At 42.9% G+C, this 16719-nt stretch overlaps 2 protein-coding genes across 2 annotated transcripts in view; one reads left to right on the plus strand and one right to left on the minus strand.

The window, feature by feature from the left end:
• The window catches only part of LOC311020222 (retinol-binding protein 2-like), a 58935-nt gene that overhangs the window by 41778 nt on the left and 438 nt on the right, over positions 1–16719 (minus strand). The window lies entirely within an intron of this gene.
• Positions 1–16719, plus strand: part of LOC311020200 (calsyntenin-2-like) — a 218046-nt gene that overhangs the window by 2239 nt on the left and 199088 nt on the right. The window lies entirely within an intron of this gene.

A 16719-nucleotide genomic window follows, 5' to 3' on the forward strand; every position in this document is an offset into this window, starting at 1 on the left:
ATGTCGGCCCTGTGATAGACTGGTTACCTGTCTGTCTCTACATGTCAGCCCTGTGATAGACTGGTTACCTGTCTGTCTCTACATGTCAGCCCTGTGATAGACTGGTTACCTGTCTGTCTCTACATGTCAGCCCTGTGATAGACTGGTTACCTGTCCAGGGTGAACCCTGCCTTCGCCCAATGACAGCTGGGATCGGCTCCAGCCCCCCGCCACCCTGAATACAGGATAAGCGGAGGACGATGGATGGATGGCTCAACGGGGTGACTGTGACTCGCTGTGGTTGAGAATCTGAGTGGAACAGTTTGCAAACTGGGGATATAGTTCACACACGTAACACTGCAGGACGTAGCAGGAAAGTTGCACTGTAAGGAAGGATGTGTTTTTTCCCCCCTCTCCTTTTTGTGTCCAGAGCCTGGCTGCGAAGTAAACAAATTACTGCCAAGTCAATGGGGGTGGAAAAAAACCAAGCACACCATGATTCTAATTGATTCCCCCGGGCATCTGTACAGTGCAGTTAAATCCAGGAGAAAACAGTTGTGTTGTCTTCGGGTTCTGTAGCTACACTGACCCACGCCACCTTTTCCCCGCTTTCTGTCACAGTTGGCAGCAAGCATGAGCTCACACAGAAGCAGAAACCCAACTCGTATCCCATTTCTTCTGTCCTCCATTGCGGCGTCTGAAAACGAGAGCTGAAATAGCACATTCGTGTCAAGTGTTGCGATGGATCCGCCTCCGTGCGACACGGACGTGCCGAGCCATTTGCCAGATAACTTTTGAAGCGCCTGCCACTCCTGTCGTTTCCTATTTAGCCAACGTTTCATACGGGTCGGGGGTGCCGTGGACGGCTTCCTTTAATCACCGTCACCCTCAAGTCAGACATAGCCAGCATGTGTGTGTCCCTAAATGTGCGTGCGTCTACTTTTAGTGTGCGTTTCAGATTTGCCGGTAAGCTCAACTTCCCTCAGTGTGTGTGTGTGTGTTTGCATGGGTTTGCACGTGCACGAGCAGGGGGAGAGTGATAGAGTGCAGCCAACATTTTGACAGCCGAGAAGTATGCAAAAGTGGCCGAGGAGGTGATGTCGTTTACAAAGGAATTATTGCATCCGCGGATACATGCTGTGGCTCAAACGATTTCCTCCGGAGCGAGCGTGTCGCCGCTCGACAGGGAGAATCTTCTGGCAGCGAAGCAGAAAGAGCTATAGAGTTTTTTTTTTTGTTTTTTTTTCACCAGTGGTGCCCAGAGCCCCGCTTTTGTGTAATTCCAAGCAATATGAACTCTGAATTTAGATAGCTCATTACCAGCACAGTGTATTTTAATTCAGCTACCCACTGTGTCTGACTCTTTGTTTGTGTAACCTTTTTGCTGCTTTATTATGTGCAGATAAACACATTGTACGTGTTTTTTACAGACCATAAACATGCAGACACTTTGAATGTAATATGCTTGGAGGAGGGCTCCTGGTAACACGCTTTAAGACGGTGGTTGAATATGATTAATTGACACAGGTCTTATAATTCATAGTTTTCTATATGGGGCTCCTGCATGTGTGCCGGGATGCTTTTTGCGTGTAGGCCTGCCCTCGGCCAAAGAAATTCTTAGTTGAAAAGCAATGTTATGATTTAACCAGTTGATTTAATCGGATCTGTAACACTGCACAAAGAATCACACAATAGAGCCACTTTAAGTTGCATTCACCAGAGATGTGCTCATAAGTTGTTCAGCATGAAAAAAAACATAAAAAAACAGCAATCCCTAAAGAAATCTGAGTCCACAGGCCACAGTCCAATTTAACTAATTAGTCAATTAATTGACTAAGTTTGTGTGTGTGTGTGTGTGTGTGTGTGTGTGTGTGTGTGTGTGTGTGTGTGTGTGTGTGTGTATTAAGAAATAAACAAAACCAAAAAGCATAGTCATTGGAGGATGCCATTAGGAAATAAAAAAGAGGTGACAAAAAAAAGGAGGCAGATTTATGTTCCCCCTTTGGAGAGAGGAAGTGCATTATGGGAGCACTCTATAAATCCTCCAACGAGGCTGTGACATAGGATGCGGCACAAATCCTGGCCTGTCGTGGCCAGAGGAAGCACGGCTCAGCGTTATGGAGGAACAGCACCGTTTTTTTTTTTTTTTTTTAGTTTTCTTTTTAAACGCTTGCTTTGTCCTTGGTTTTTGAAGCTTCGCTGATCTCAGTACAGCACCATGCCATTCTATAAATTAAGAAGGACCGAGCTCTACAGACGTCAGAGACAGAAGATAGAGCAAGAGAGTGAGTCAGGGTGCATCAGTCGACACTATCAAACGAGGAGGAGAAGCAGCGTTCCTGTGATTCCTGATACTACTGCAAGATATTGAACTTTAGCTTTTAGTGAACAGATGTTGCTTTTATTACTAATGAAACATAAAGTTTCCTCAATGTTGAGTGTGTGTCTTTACACTTACATTCACTCCATCTTTCCTCTGGAAACAGTATCTGACTCTTTTTGTTATACCTCCTGTATTATTTTGTCTCTTTTAACTCTGTCATACCTGTCGTTTTTTAGATGTGGACGGAGGAGTGTGTGAAAAGGGGAGTCACAGTGTGTGTGTGTGTGTGTGTGTGTGTGTGTGTGTGTGTGTGTGTGTGTGTGTGTGTGTGTGAGCATGTAGTTCAGTAGCTGACTGAACTGGCTGCACTGTGCAGTGAGTAGGTGTCTGGTCGTCCTTGTGCTTTTTTGTTTGTTTTGCGTTTGCTTGTCTTACTCATGCTGAATAAGACATGACCTGATTCAATGTTATAAGTGGGCTAAAATGATCAGAACAATGTGAACGTTATGGTACCGTCATGTGCCGCCCGGTGTCAAATTGCGTGCATTCGCGTCGTCGCATTGACTTTGTATGAAGTAGCGCCACGGGTTGTGTTGCATTTGGCGAGAGCGTTCCTCAAGTTCCCACTTTTTCAGGATAATCAAGTTGGTGAGATTGAAGTGTCGTACACCCGGGGCCTCTCTGGGGTGTTTGAGGGCCTCCTTCTGCCACCACTCCAATCCTCCTCTCATCCATTTTGCTCCTGTTTCCCACCAATCACTTACCTCCAGGCCAATCTCACCAGCAGACTTTCGTCTATTTTTCAGTGCTGGGTGATGACACGTATGTGTGACCCACACACACACACACACACACACACACACACACTGATGAGTGGCAAAGGGTACACAGACAGATAGTGCCTGATCCGTCCCTCTCCACCAGCTGGGTCCTGTTGACCTCAGAGGAAATGATCACAGTGAGAAGCTGGAGAGAATTAGAGGTCGAGCAAGAGGAGAGAGGGTCGGAGGGAAAGTTGAAGATCTTTGTCACTGTGACTCATGAAACTTCACAAGTGGAGCACTCAGGAGTGGAGTGCAGACTTTTATAATGGACATGCGGACGGAGTGGCTGAGTAACTTATTGATGACTTTCAGGTTTTTGATATGACAAGAAAACAGTCCTCTATTCATCCACACTACATAAGTTAGAAAACACATAACATTATCATAATAAACGTAAAATACTAACATGGCTGTTGTTGCTAGGGACATATGTCAAGCTAGCATGTTAGTTTTAGGAAATGTTTTTGAAAAAGGAGTTACAATGCAGCAACTTATTGCTGGCTAGTTAGCAACAGCTGGCAATGCTAACCGCTAAATCAGGCAATGCTAAAATAGCAATAAGGTTAGCAATACTACACAGCTAACATTTGTTTTTAATTTTATTTATAAACTTCAGCGCATTTCAGCCATATCGTCAGCTGCAGACCGTCCCTGGCTTTCTGCTGATATGACCTAAAACGATAGGAGGACTTGTCACACAACAAACTGAACAGAGCCATCATATTTTCTCTTAGGCTGATCGTTGATGTGGCGACTGTAGTCCAGGGCAACAACACGAGCTACCCGTGAAAGACGGATTAAATACAAATAAGATAACAGAGGTCTGAGCTATTGTCTGAATCCAGCTGTAGTCACCACTGAGAGGGAGACTGAATGCTAGAAACAATCTATCAATCCACGTTGCACCTGTGTGGAACTGTTCTCAACACACATGTAAGCTACAACGTTACGTCAAACGTCCGTTCAAAGACGAGATGAATCACATAACAACCATCAAACTCCATTAGCTCACAACTACAATGCACACACGTGAGGCTAGTTAGATTACATACAAGCCAATGTATTAGCACACCTGAGAGATGCCAGCTTGGTCCAGGTGTTAGGCTACTGTAGTTCCACTCAGACACCTCCGTATTCAGGTCAGCCCTCCACAAGCACCATCGGGTGCCTGTTTCAGCACCACCAGCAGCAGCAGCAGCAGCACACCCCCTCCTTTGTCATTCCACGCACACAACTCCATTAGCGCCATGTATTTGCAAATGGCCTGCGAGGCTGGCGATTATCCACAGGTATTGCGCTGCCCGCACTCACAAATTAATCAAGTGTTCATTTCTATTTTCTTCATTAGTCTACAATCTCCCCAAAGCCCAACACAAACAAGCGCACGAGCGCACACAACGCACAAAATATAACTACGCTCGTCGTCCCTGTGTGATTTGTTTGCCTTAATGATTGTGTTAAGTGCTCATCACTTGCGTGTCTGTTCTCCTATCTGTGCTCAATTTCAATTAATCTGTCCGTTTCCCCCGTGAAGGCAACAGTTGCCATCCCATATGCTAGACACTTACAGGCGGAACGGGAGCTGGCAGAGCTTATATCTATACACCCAAACATTCCTGGACACACACAAATTAATTTAAAAAAAAATCATGCTGTTTCTTTAGAAACGTAAACACATACCTACATTTTATCCTTGTTCTTACGGCTGTTTGGCATTTGAAACTTCATCAGCATGAGGTCCACAGATACGTCGTCATGTTATTTAGTGCTGGTTGTTATGAGTTAGGCTACTAGTGTTGTTGCATCTGGTGTTAGTCCAGGCTGCCAGCAGATGCTACAGAGTCTGTTACTCCTCTGCGCTGGTTATAATAGGTAGCGATTGAAGACAAGGTCTGCCTGCCTTATGTCTATCAACCTCCATTATGACTGCACTTATCAAGCCGCCACTACTTTTTTTTCATTGTTTACTGAAATATGAGTCGTGTTTATCTAGAGAGACAAAAGGAGGTGGTTGAAAAACATTTATCTTTCTTCATATAGCCTATCATCAAGTATTTAAGGCATGTTGGTGCAACCTTGATTACTATAAAGGTCTTATATAAGCTGCATCACTGCTGGTGTTTTGATAGCAGAGACTATTGTTTTTATTATCCCTCAGAAATACGCCATGCGACTGTTTGCCGTTATTGAAATTCCCCTACTGACAATATATTGCTTTAAGATGGATGGAATGGGTCGTAGACTTGCCTAATCTACTGGATGGTGAGTTTGAAGATGGGAGCGGAGATTTGTGCTGTCCTCCATCTCATGAACCATTCTGCTCCCATCCCTATTTGTTGGTGTTTAGCCTTTCAAAAATAAATTTTCACTACAGGCAGAAACTGTTTTAAAACGGTATTTACGGGGCGGTCTAGCACCATTCTAACAGCACCATAAATTACATTTATATAACCACAATAATACAAAATCAGACGTATGGTAGCACGAGCAGACATGCAGAGAAGGCCAGATGAAACGAGCCAAACGCACTCAACACAATGGAGCTGTCCATGGTGCTGAAGTAGACTCACTGAACTATTCTCTCCTTCCATTAGCTCGTGCCTCAGTGTGAGTGGGCATTTGCATCCACCAGTGGCGTGGATATTGGATGGGCGAAGATATGTGAGAACACGCCAGGGACCCGACAGCCTGTCACCGCTGCGATAAGCCTGAGCAGTGATTGATGAGTGGCAGATGGACAGGTTAAAGTGGATGGGAAATGGGCTGCATTTCAATGATGATGCTGAGTAGTAGTGTTTTAACAGTGAGCGCTCACACAGTGAGACTATGCTAATGGAAGACTGCGTGATGGTATATTGTCATTAATTGAAAACCTAATTTCACAATTGGCTGTGAACAATGGGAGACGTTTGTGGCTTCAGAAAAAATTGCCTTTTAGTGAGTGAGTGAAAATGGAAAACAAAGTTTATTTATGGGTTATTTGGGCTCCAGGTTTTGAATAATACATTTTTTATTCAAGACTGTCCATTGTTATCATAGTGCATTCTTATTTAAATCATAGCAAATGGGATTTTTCTTTTTTTTTTCGCTCTTGCATTTGAAGAACTCATTGAGAAAAATATATATTAAAAACACTGGTGTTTGCATGTGTGTGTGTGTGTCCGTGTCTCTCTCCAGCATCAGGGCCACAGAGCCAAGAACTATAAAGCATCAAAAATAAATACTGTTCCAAAAGTCTGAAGTGTATTGACTCATGGCCAACGATTCTCACCTACCAGCTGCTCATAGTTTCAACCTGAAACCTGACCCTCCTGCGGCTTTGTGTGATGAGTTTGTGGGTGGCAGTGTGTGTTTTTTTGTTTTACTTATGAAGGGGCGACAGCTCAAACCTTGAAAAAAAAAAAAAAAAACATTTGGTAATGTCCTTCATTTCAAGACATCTGAAGTCATTGTTTGCTCAGACACTCGCAGGTGGAGCAATGGAAATCTGGAAGTCTGTCATGGATGCAGCATTTTTATACTTCTGCTGTAACTGGGCCACTGACACACACACACACACACACACACACACACACACACACACACACACACACACACACACACACACACACACACACACAGTGCCACACACGGCAAGCTCCTCCTTTCCCTTCTGTAAAGGTGCACCCTGTTCCCTGTGGCTGTTGCCCAGGCTCAGTAATTGCATTCCCAAACCTGTGTGTGTGTGTGTGTGTGTGTGTGTTAGGGTGTGTGTGAGTGTGTTTACCGGCGTCTGGGTCAAATCCTGAGAGACATGAACTTTCTGATGGGTTGTTTCACTTTTTAACGGCATGTTCAGGGCCTCATTTGTCCCTGTGTGCTTTGGGAGAAATCATCAAAGTGCTCCCATCTCTCTCCCTGGGAAGAAAGTGGAGATAGAGAATATCTGGAGTACCTGTCAGCTCTTATACAAGCCAACAGGCTGTCGCAGTTGCAAAAAAAACCCCCAAAAAAACAAAACATGTCACAATTTGATTGTTTTTCAAACCTGCATGTCCCCGGATGTCGATTGTGATTTAGACCAGCTGTCCCACTTGCAGCTGCTGCTTTAGCTCATATTTGTGTCCGGTATCTCTTCATCCTTTGCTCTGGCCCTGCAGCAGACAGCAGCCTGGCTGCAGCAGCTCCCCCTGTGTTACCAGGAGGAGGATCTGGGTCACCGTGTACCTGCTCCTCCCACCACTTTGCATCCTCTCACTACCCCCACCCGCCCCCTTGTTCATCCTCGGTTCTATCTCCCTCCATCTTACCATTTCACGTGTCTTTTTCCTTGTCTGCCTTTGTCAAATGTTGGAGCCAACAATATCACAAATTCAATCAGTCCTGGGTTATTTTTTAAATCTTTTTTTATTTTATTTTCAATCTTTCGTCCTCATCTTTCTCCCATGCTCCCGCTAGGATTTCCTGGTGTAGCATTAGCGTTGAGGTAATTACCGACAGCAAGGCTTAGCCAGGTCTTATCACACTGTTCCCTCCTTCCCTCCGGACCTGTCTCTCCCTTCTCCTCTTTCTCTTTCAGTATCTGACTGCTTCCACCGGGAACCCATTGAGATTCTTCTTTTGGAGAGGCGTTGGATTAAGGACATTTTAAAAAGCTAATATTTCGATCTGACTTCTGTTTGTCTTTTGCCCTCGGACTCCCCTTTGTTGACTTTATAGCAGGCTGTGCTCTAACAAGGCCAAACATACTCTACAGAGACCATGAGAGTCGAGCAATATCACCATAGGTAACCATCCTGCTATGCACACACACGTACTACTACATACCCTTGATGCATTTCTCTGTCAAAAAAACTAATACATTACAAGAGTTGTGCAAAATATGCACTCAAACATGGATTTAAATCAAGAATTTTTTCCCTCTCATGCATGCACGTGTTCAGACATCGCAGGCCAGTAGCTAATAAAAGGGTGGTAAATAATTAAGGTAACGTGTTCATTCATTCAACACTCAAATGTGGTTAGCAGGTGACACGCACATACTCTTTCATGCCCTCTCTGTCTTCATCACTCTCCCTGACCTCTATTTGAATATCTTGTCACTTAGAGACAATGCACGTTAACATGGATGCCTGTGTGTGTGAGTGTGTGTGTGTGTGTGTGTGTGTGTTTGAAGGTCACTAATTTTTCTAATCATGAATCATTTTTAAATCGTGAATTCATCTCAGGTTCACTCACCATTCCTGTCTCTTCCTTTTTGGTTCTCATGTTCTGTTGGGGTTATATGTTTTTTTCTATTTTGCTCATGTGGCAGATATGGTGTTGTACATGTTCATGCATGTGTGTGCGTGTGCGTGTGAGTGTGTGGGCCATGGCCCCTGGAGTTCTCATTATGGTGAGAGTGGATAGCAGAGCCCATCCCTAACATCTGTCTCTGAGAGTGGAGGGGCCCCACACCGAGCTCGTAGCCAGGGAACACCCTCAGAGGAGAGGGCGCTTTCTGCTACATAACAAACTATGCACCTCCTCGCTCCATTAAATTTTGCTTTGTAACATTACACTGCAAAGAAATACGTCCATCGGCAAGCTGTTTTTTTTTGCTCCTGCACATTTAATACTGTGAGACGTCAGGTTCTTTCTAACTCAACATTGACAGGTTGTCACAATTATCAATACACATGTTGGCAAATACATGCACAAAGACATGGCAGCGCTCTAAGATATTGTATTGGCAGACTAACATATTATGCGTCTGTCAATTATTATAAGTTATTTAATTGGAATCTATTTTTTAAAAATGCGGTGTTTTGTGCATGTAGAGGACTGAACCACGATGCAATAACAGCTCGTAGCATGTGTTGCTGTCATCTTCCATAGTAAAATGTATTGTTCAAAGTTCATTGTTGACCTTGGAAACAGCTGTTTGGAAAATAATCTTGCAATAAGGTCCATTACGTTGTTCTGGTGCTTTCGATTCATCATCAGCAGGTAGAAATTGGTCAAAATGTCCCTTTATAATGTCACATGGAAGCACTGGTGCCTCTATCAGCAGAATGTTTGTAGAGTAAATCAATTTTCTGATCCTATGTCACTCAAAAAGACCCAAAACAACCATAACAGAAACCATAACCATTCTAGTTTCCAGTGTTTATGTGAATAAAACAGCATCAGACAACATATTTGGATTTGTATTATCCTTCCTTTATTCTCTCATATCTTCGCCAGTAGGTATCGGCCTCTAGTGGAGATGACTATGTGGGATGAAATAACCAGAGTGCACACAGTGCTCAAGCTTTCATAGCATCTCACAACAACAGATGGTGGAACGAGTGAAATGCTGATGAAATGAGATTCCTTCCAACATGTTTGTCCTCTTGACTAAAGACAAAGATAAAATAAGCACAATGAAATCCATTTATAAACAGTCTTTGTGACATAGAGGAACAGAAATCCCTACACCCAGAGCATTTAATATTTAAAGGGCTTGTATTAAGATATTATGACAAGAATGTGCTTGAACACACTTAAGTGCTCAGTTTGATTTTCTCTTTTTGTTTTTCTATACATATATTAAGATCTTAGTATGTTTTATTAAGGGTATAGAGAATCATTATTTTATTATCTGATCCTCGTTCAAGCTGAGCAAACTGTTATAGTCTTTTAGTCTCACCAGTGCTGTGGTGTTGCTTGCGGTGGAGCTCGAAGGAGCGGATGGGGATCTGCTGCCTTGCTCAAGATGGAATGGCTGGCAAATGAGGGCAGCATGTTTTTTTTAGTGATTCCTTTCCCATACAATACATGTATGTTGACACTTGTGTTATTTTTGAGCATCTCATTTCAAGATCATGGGCATTCATATGCTACTAACCGCCTTCATTCCTCTGGGAAGGATTGACACAATAAGAAGAGCTGCTAGCAGCTGCTGTTGTAACAGATATCAAAGGTGTTGGAGGGATTGGCGGCTCCAGTTTGTAGCAGGAATGGCTTCCCCCAAAGTGTTGGAACAAAGTTGAAATGCCTTGGACCAAATGTCCATGGAAGGTCTGCCACTTCTGCCATGGTCTCACTCCGAGGGCGTCAAATGGCGACACTGGCCTTCGGTGTCTAGATACCGCCGCACAAAGCATCCTTTAGGGTCTGTAAAGAACACACCGGGCGTTCAACTAACTCCATTGTAAACCTGATTGCATCACTACACTCTCAGAGCAGCAGCGGTATTATTAAGTGCCAGAAAATCCACTAAGAAGAGGAGGGAGGGGAGGTCAAGAAAGATGGGTGAAAGAAACAGGAGTTTAACTCATGGGACCGGTATTTGTGTCCTGTGTGAAACCAAAAGTGAAGTGTTTTTTTTTTTTCTGACGACGTGTCACATCACAACCTTAACCACATGTTATAACCAGTGGTTGAATTGGGTTTTGTAAGGAGGGGGAGCCCTAGTTTACATATTCAATGCATCTGAGGGCTGTGCTACTGTACTTCCTTTCACGATGCTTGCCATGTGTTACGTTAACCAGATGCAAATCTGCTGCAGCATGATAGTGCAGAAAAAGGCTAACCAGGTGGCAAAACATGTCGAGCTGAAACCATGTTGGCCACTGCTACTCCTCCAGTTATCCCTGTACTGGTTGTAAAGGTTGTCACCAGTCATCTGTTACACGATCAAGTGATTAACAGGATTTTATGAGTTGAACTACCTGCTTTGCAGACGATTTAAAACATTCACATACATACACTTGCTTAATATGTCTTATCAAAAATGCTGTTTCATTATCTGAAACCTGATCTGCGCAATCTTTTCTTTGTCACCATTTTTTCCCCTGAGTTTCTCCCGAGTCATGCTCTGATATATTGATAAGATACGAGAACATTCATCTCTGCCTCATAAATGCAAAGAAACATACTTTCTAATCCCTCACTACATCTCGGAATCAAACATTTATGTTCCTGAAACACACAGCTGCTGCCTCCCTCTCTCTCCCCCTTTTCCCTCTCTCGCTCTCACGTACACGCCATTTAAATAGCATACATCATATTTCCGTCATGCCGCGGCTTCATCCAAACAAATAGATTGTAACTCGCTGTGCGGCGTTTCCCAGGTGGTGTTTTTTGTACCCTCAAGTGTTGGCCACCTGATGCTCAACATATGAAATGGCTGTTTGTGTGTGTGCGTCCGTGTGCTTGTGTGTGACAGAGACTGCCGAGTCGTTCTCAGTCCTGGTGAGCCTCCCTCCATCTGTTTGGATGGTGACAGTTCTCCCCTGCTGCCTACAGCCAAGAGGGTTGACCACCTGTAGAGAGGTGCAAACACACACATTCACACACTTGATGCATGAGTCTTGATGCACTCCCCACACCTCTTGAGTTGCCCCCATCAATTTTCACTCGACACTTCTTTTCATTCACCTCCCTCCAGTTTGTACCTTTTTTCTCTTCATGTGTGCGTCGGCGTCTGAGTGTTTGTTGTTTTGCTCCGCTGTGTCGCAAATGACTTGTCCCGGCCGGGTGGGTAATTTTCCAACGGCATTGGCGCTTTCATCCGTGCAGTCTCTCGGGGCGCTGCGTTTATGAATTGACATCGTAATCACGCCTTTCTCCCCATTTTACGCCACCTTGGGAGGGCAGTGCGGGAGGGTCTCGGGTTTATATGCACACACTGGTGGAAAAAGAAAGAGGAAAAAGAAGAAAAGATGGAAATCTGCGACAGACAGTTGCTACAGGGCAGGCGAGGAAACGGCTAACAATAGGTGAGCGACTGACTGACGGGTTGAAATTGAAATTGGAAGAACACTGAGCCCGGAAGAAAGCGAGACAGCGAGAAAAAGCACGGCTCGGCAAATTGGGAGAAGTTTTCGAATCGCATTTAAAGATGATATCTTGCATTTTCATAGAAATACATGTTTTGAATGATATGGCCTGTTTTGAACAACAGAAGAACTCCTCCTTCTTCTCCTCTTTACATTTGCCATTTGGAGCCACAGACAGACTTTGCTGGTGTGAAGAGAAATACCATGTGCCGCTTTATCAAATCATTCATAGAAGGAGTTTAAACATTTTTCAAGAGCAGAGGTGGTATTCGGCACTCAAACCTTTTATGCAATGAACAATGCAGCATCTGACTCATGTATCCACCTTCTTGCAGAAGTACACCCCAGAATGACACATACGCAGTCGCCTTAATAATAATAATACATTTTAGTTATGGAACGCTTTTCGTGATACTCAATAGACAAAAAAACCCCGCATTAGTCACACATTAAATGCAGATCTTGGGAGCAAGAGCGGGTGAACAGGCGAGCGTCAGTAGCCCGGTCTGGATGTGATGAAAGCGAGAATCAGGGAAAGAGAGTGATGCACGGAAATCATCTTTGTGCCACCACCTACAATGCTTTTAAGAGCTTGTGGTCTTTTCATGTATTTCCGTGCGATCATGTTGATAAACTAAGTAGTTTTGCAGTTTGAGATCATATTTATAGTGAAGTGTTAATAGCGTCAATAGCCAATTCAAATGAAAGGTGATATTGTTGTTAGGCTTTATGAATAGATTTATTTATATTCATCTATAATTCAATGGCAGAGTCTTAACAGAATAATGTCTATAATTATGAAGTGTTGTTTTAATAGGGTTTTTAAACTCAAGGTTGCTTCATTCATTAGTAGAAAGAGAAAAGAAAAATATACCCTTGGATAACAGCGGACTATTGCACACTTCTACGACAGGTCTCAACCGGGAATTGTGTTTGTAGAAAGTTACAAGATAATTGCCGATTGCGGTGAGTTCTCCTAAATCGCTGGTCCAACCCACATGATCTAATTTCTATGTTTTCTTCATTTAACAGTGACAGTACATATTAATTAAACGTTCTGTATACCATAGACTTAGCCAGCAGGGTTTTCATCTGTAGTCCCTGGCCAGATGTTACAATAGATTCCCTTAAAAAAAAAAAAACACATTGTGATAAAACCTTAATAAGATCTACATATAAAAAATTACATAACAGTATTGGAGCGAGCAGGTCAGCAGTCAGAGGCATAAAACACTTAAAGCATGCAGGACAAACAAAAAGCAGCTTTAAGCGAATACCAATGCAGGCATGCAGGCAGGACTTCACAGGAGCATACAGTACAAAAAGCAAGTCATGCATCATGCACGTTACATTATGGTCAGACAGGTGTTGGTTAAAGCACGCAAGCGGGAACACCAGAGCAAACACAGCAAGGTGCGAATCTAGTCCGTAGGAGTGGTTGTTGCATGAAGTGCATTGAGGTCAAAGTTCTGTGCTGATGGTGGCACGTGGGAACGTTTCACAGCATGCATCGGGCCAAAGGACAACGTGCTCCGCTATTTCCCTACACAGACTCAGTTATTATGTGTGAATGCAGTTAGACTGCAAGCAACTTGGGTTGTTAAACATGGTGCTTCGTCCGTTGCTGCCCTACCAATATATAAACGTTTTGTAATTGTAAACTCAAACAAACTGAACTTAATAAAACTGCTTTATTTATTTTGTTACTTCCATATGTGGCCTGTACAAAATATATAACTAAAAATACAGCAGTCGGATTGTCCCAATTTCACAAGATAACGCAAGAATTCCGGGTTCACATTAAAATCCATCTTTGCTTCGATGAATGGACCAATCAGCATCCTGTGAGGAACTACTGGCAGATAGGGGCGTGGCTTAGGCGTGTGAAATACGACACAGCGATAAGGCTGTTCGTTCTAAACAACAATGGCCGCTCCGAAAAGAGGTAAGCATGGCAGCGATAGTATGGGCTATAATGGAGCTGTAGAATATTTGCCGATTGGAAGAACGGCACTGAATGATGAAAAGATGTTTTTAGCTCTTCTACCGTCTCTCTTGGGAACGAGTTGATAGAGATAGAGGCTGAGACACACACACACACAGATCGATGTCGAAGACTTTTATTCTAACTTTTCAACAAGAATGACTCGACCGAAGGATCCGCGTGATGAGCAAATACAAACACAATCTCACATCAGAAACATTCAGAAATGAACTGATTCACAACTGGAAGTGAAACTTAAATAGCGGCGAGTGGATCGACATATGCGGTGACTTTAGACACGGTGAAAGTCGGGGGAGGGGGGGATTTGAAAAAGTGGGGGGTATATTATGAGTCCTCCATAAATGATTGCACATACACTTGCAAATTTATGCACATGTTCATGGTCTCTGAATGACAGGGAATTAGAACTACTGGAATGTTTCTTCAGTAAATTTCTTAATTATGATTCATCTACCACATGATTAGACACCATTTGATGGGGAAAAAATGCTATAAAATTGTAAAACAGAATTTAAAACAGAAAACACATGATTTCATAGGGCCCTAACTAGTAGTAATAGTGAACCAAAACAGCAAAACATATGGGATTTGTCAACCTATTGATTCTCCCAGGGTCCTGCTCAGATCGTTCAGATTGTGTCGTGTCCTTTCACTCCCTGTTGCAGTTACTGTACTCACTTGACTTCTGTCAGATACAAGTAAGATACAATGTGAGCCTGACAGGCTGTTGGTCATGTTTAATAAAAAGTACATTCATGTTACTGCTTTGGGGTCAATTCTTAATGTAAACATTAATATTTTTTAATAATGCACCAGGTTAGAGGGTTCCGTGTACAATTTACAGCATTAGTTCAATGATAATCTATTCATATCCAAGCAAAACTGGTATTGTAACTGAAACATCCCTAACCAAATCAATATGAATCGGAGATTAAATAGAATCAGGACCTTGTGAATCGGAATCGAATCGATTCGGGATATCAGTGGTGTTACCCAGCCCTAGTGTCAGTGTTTTCTCACGTGGTTCCATCTGGTGGGTCCGGTTAGGTGTTTGAGGCGTGATTTCAAACACATTGGTGAAATAAAGAAGACACAAAATAGACATTTGGTACAGCACCACTCTGGTGTAATTTATAGATCATGAATGTGTTTTTAACTAGCCTTTTGTTGCACTTTTTTTTCTCTAACAGCTTCAGTAGAATAGAAACGTGGCTTAATTGCATCAACTAAAGGTAAAGTACTTAAACAGTTCATTGTTAATGCAGAATGATAGCAATTGAATGTCTATAAAATAAGAGTATGTGCCTTTTTAAAAAGAGCACCTTATTTTACCCTTCAGAAGAACGGTCGAATTCATTAGCAATAAATTGCACCCGTGCTCACGACAGTACACTCAGGGGTGCTGTTGCTATGGCCTTACATGGTCAGGTATGGTTTCAATGTGGACACTTTCTCAACAAGCACAAGAGGAACTGATGAATCAAGTTCTAGAAATAGCACAGAAATCAGTGACAATGCATGGTTGAAGCACAAAACCGTGCATACACACGGTTGGTACGGAGGCCCCAGGATCTTTGAATGAGGGTAAATCTGTACGTGGAAGCTGAAGACCAAACATGAAATTTAAAAATATCTTGTTGCATAAAATACTAATAGAATTCAAAGTAGGGCAGGTTTTTTTTTTTTTTTTTTATGTTTGGTACGATTCAGAAGCAAGGCTTCCATTCCCGATGGGAGGGCAGCTGGATTACCTTTTTGTTTTCAAGAGCGCCGTGCCACTCCTGCTGTAGCTGCTGCAACTGAGCCTTCGGTAACAACCTCGGCTTTGTTAGCTCTTCTGAAATTCCAAACTTGTTTTTGTCTGTCCTGTATTCTCCCGAGTTTCTGAAGCTGCGTGATGAAATAAAGAGGTAGCGGCATTGAGACGCGGCGGCAATGGGCGGGGGATTAAAACCTTCGCTCTGTGACACCGTCGGAAAGCAGATGCCTTTTGATGTGAAGCAATTGGCTCATGTGGTGTCGTGCAGCTAAAAGGAATGAAGGAATAATCACACTTATAATGTCTGACACCACGATAGCAAACGCACGCAGTTTAACATGTGCGCACGGGAGAATTGAATTTCCTCTCCTCTGATCTTTCTTTGTCTTTCCTGTTTCTCTTTATATCTGTGTCCTTTCCCAGTCTGCTGCCTTGTCTCCAACTCGCTGCTTGTGAGCACAGTGTTTTATTGTTTACACCATAATAGAAACTCTTTATTTGGAGGATTAAAGTTATTACGATCCCCATTTTCACAACAGGGGTCATCATTTCTGTCTTTTATTTAATTTTTTATTTTACTTTTCCAATTGTCTCCCGGTGTCACGGCCAAAGTGGAAGAGAATTCAAGGTCTCTTTGAACGAATACCGTTAATAAAATGCTATTGGGAAGGTGGAGAAGGCATTTAACAGCAGAGAGGATTTCGGCTGGTGGCGAGAGATTAGAGTGCTGTGTTTTACTGTGCAATTCTCTCAGTCATTCTCTGTTCTGTCCATTCCATCTTTAGTTTATGAACAGGAAGGTGTCCATAAAGTTACATGGGTGAACGGACGCTGGATGGAAGTGTGCTTGTGCATGTGAGCGAGTTTGGAGGATTGGTTCAACCGGTATTCAAGGCTGACACTAATATTCTTTTTTTTTTTTGCTGACACCAGCTATTTCTCCAATAAAGTTGTATTACATTTGATGTATTTAACATTGGAAATGACAGCACATAACAGTATCTGGGCCTATGAAAATGTCAGTGTATTTCAATAACTGATGTTTT

This window comes from Eutrigla gurnardus (assembly GCF_963514095.1).
Source record: "Eutrigla gurnardus genome assembly, chromosome: 10".
NCBI classification, from domain to species: Eukaryota; Metazoa; Chordata; class Actinopteri; order Perciformes; family Triglidae; genus Eutrigla; species Eutrigla gurnardus.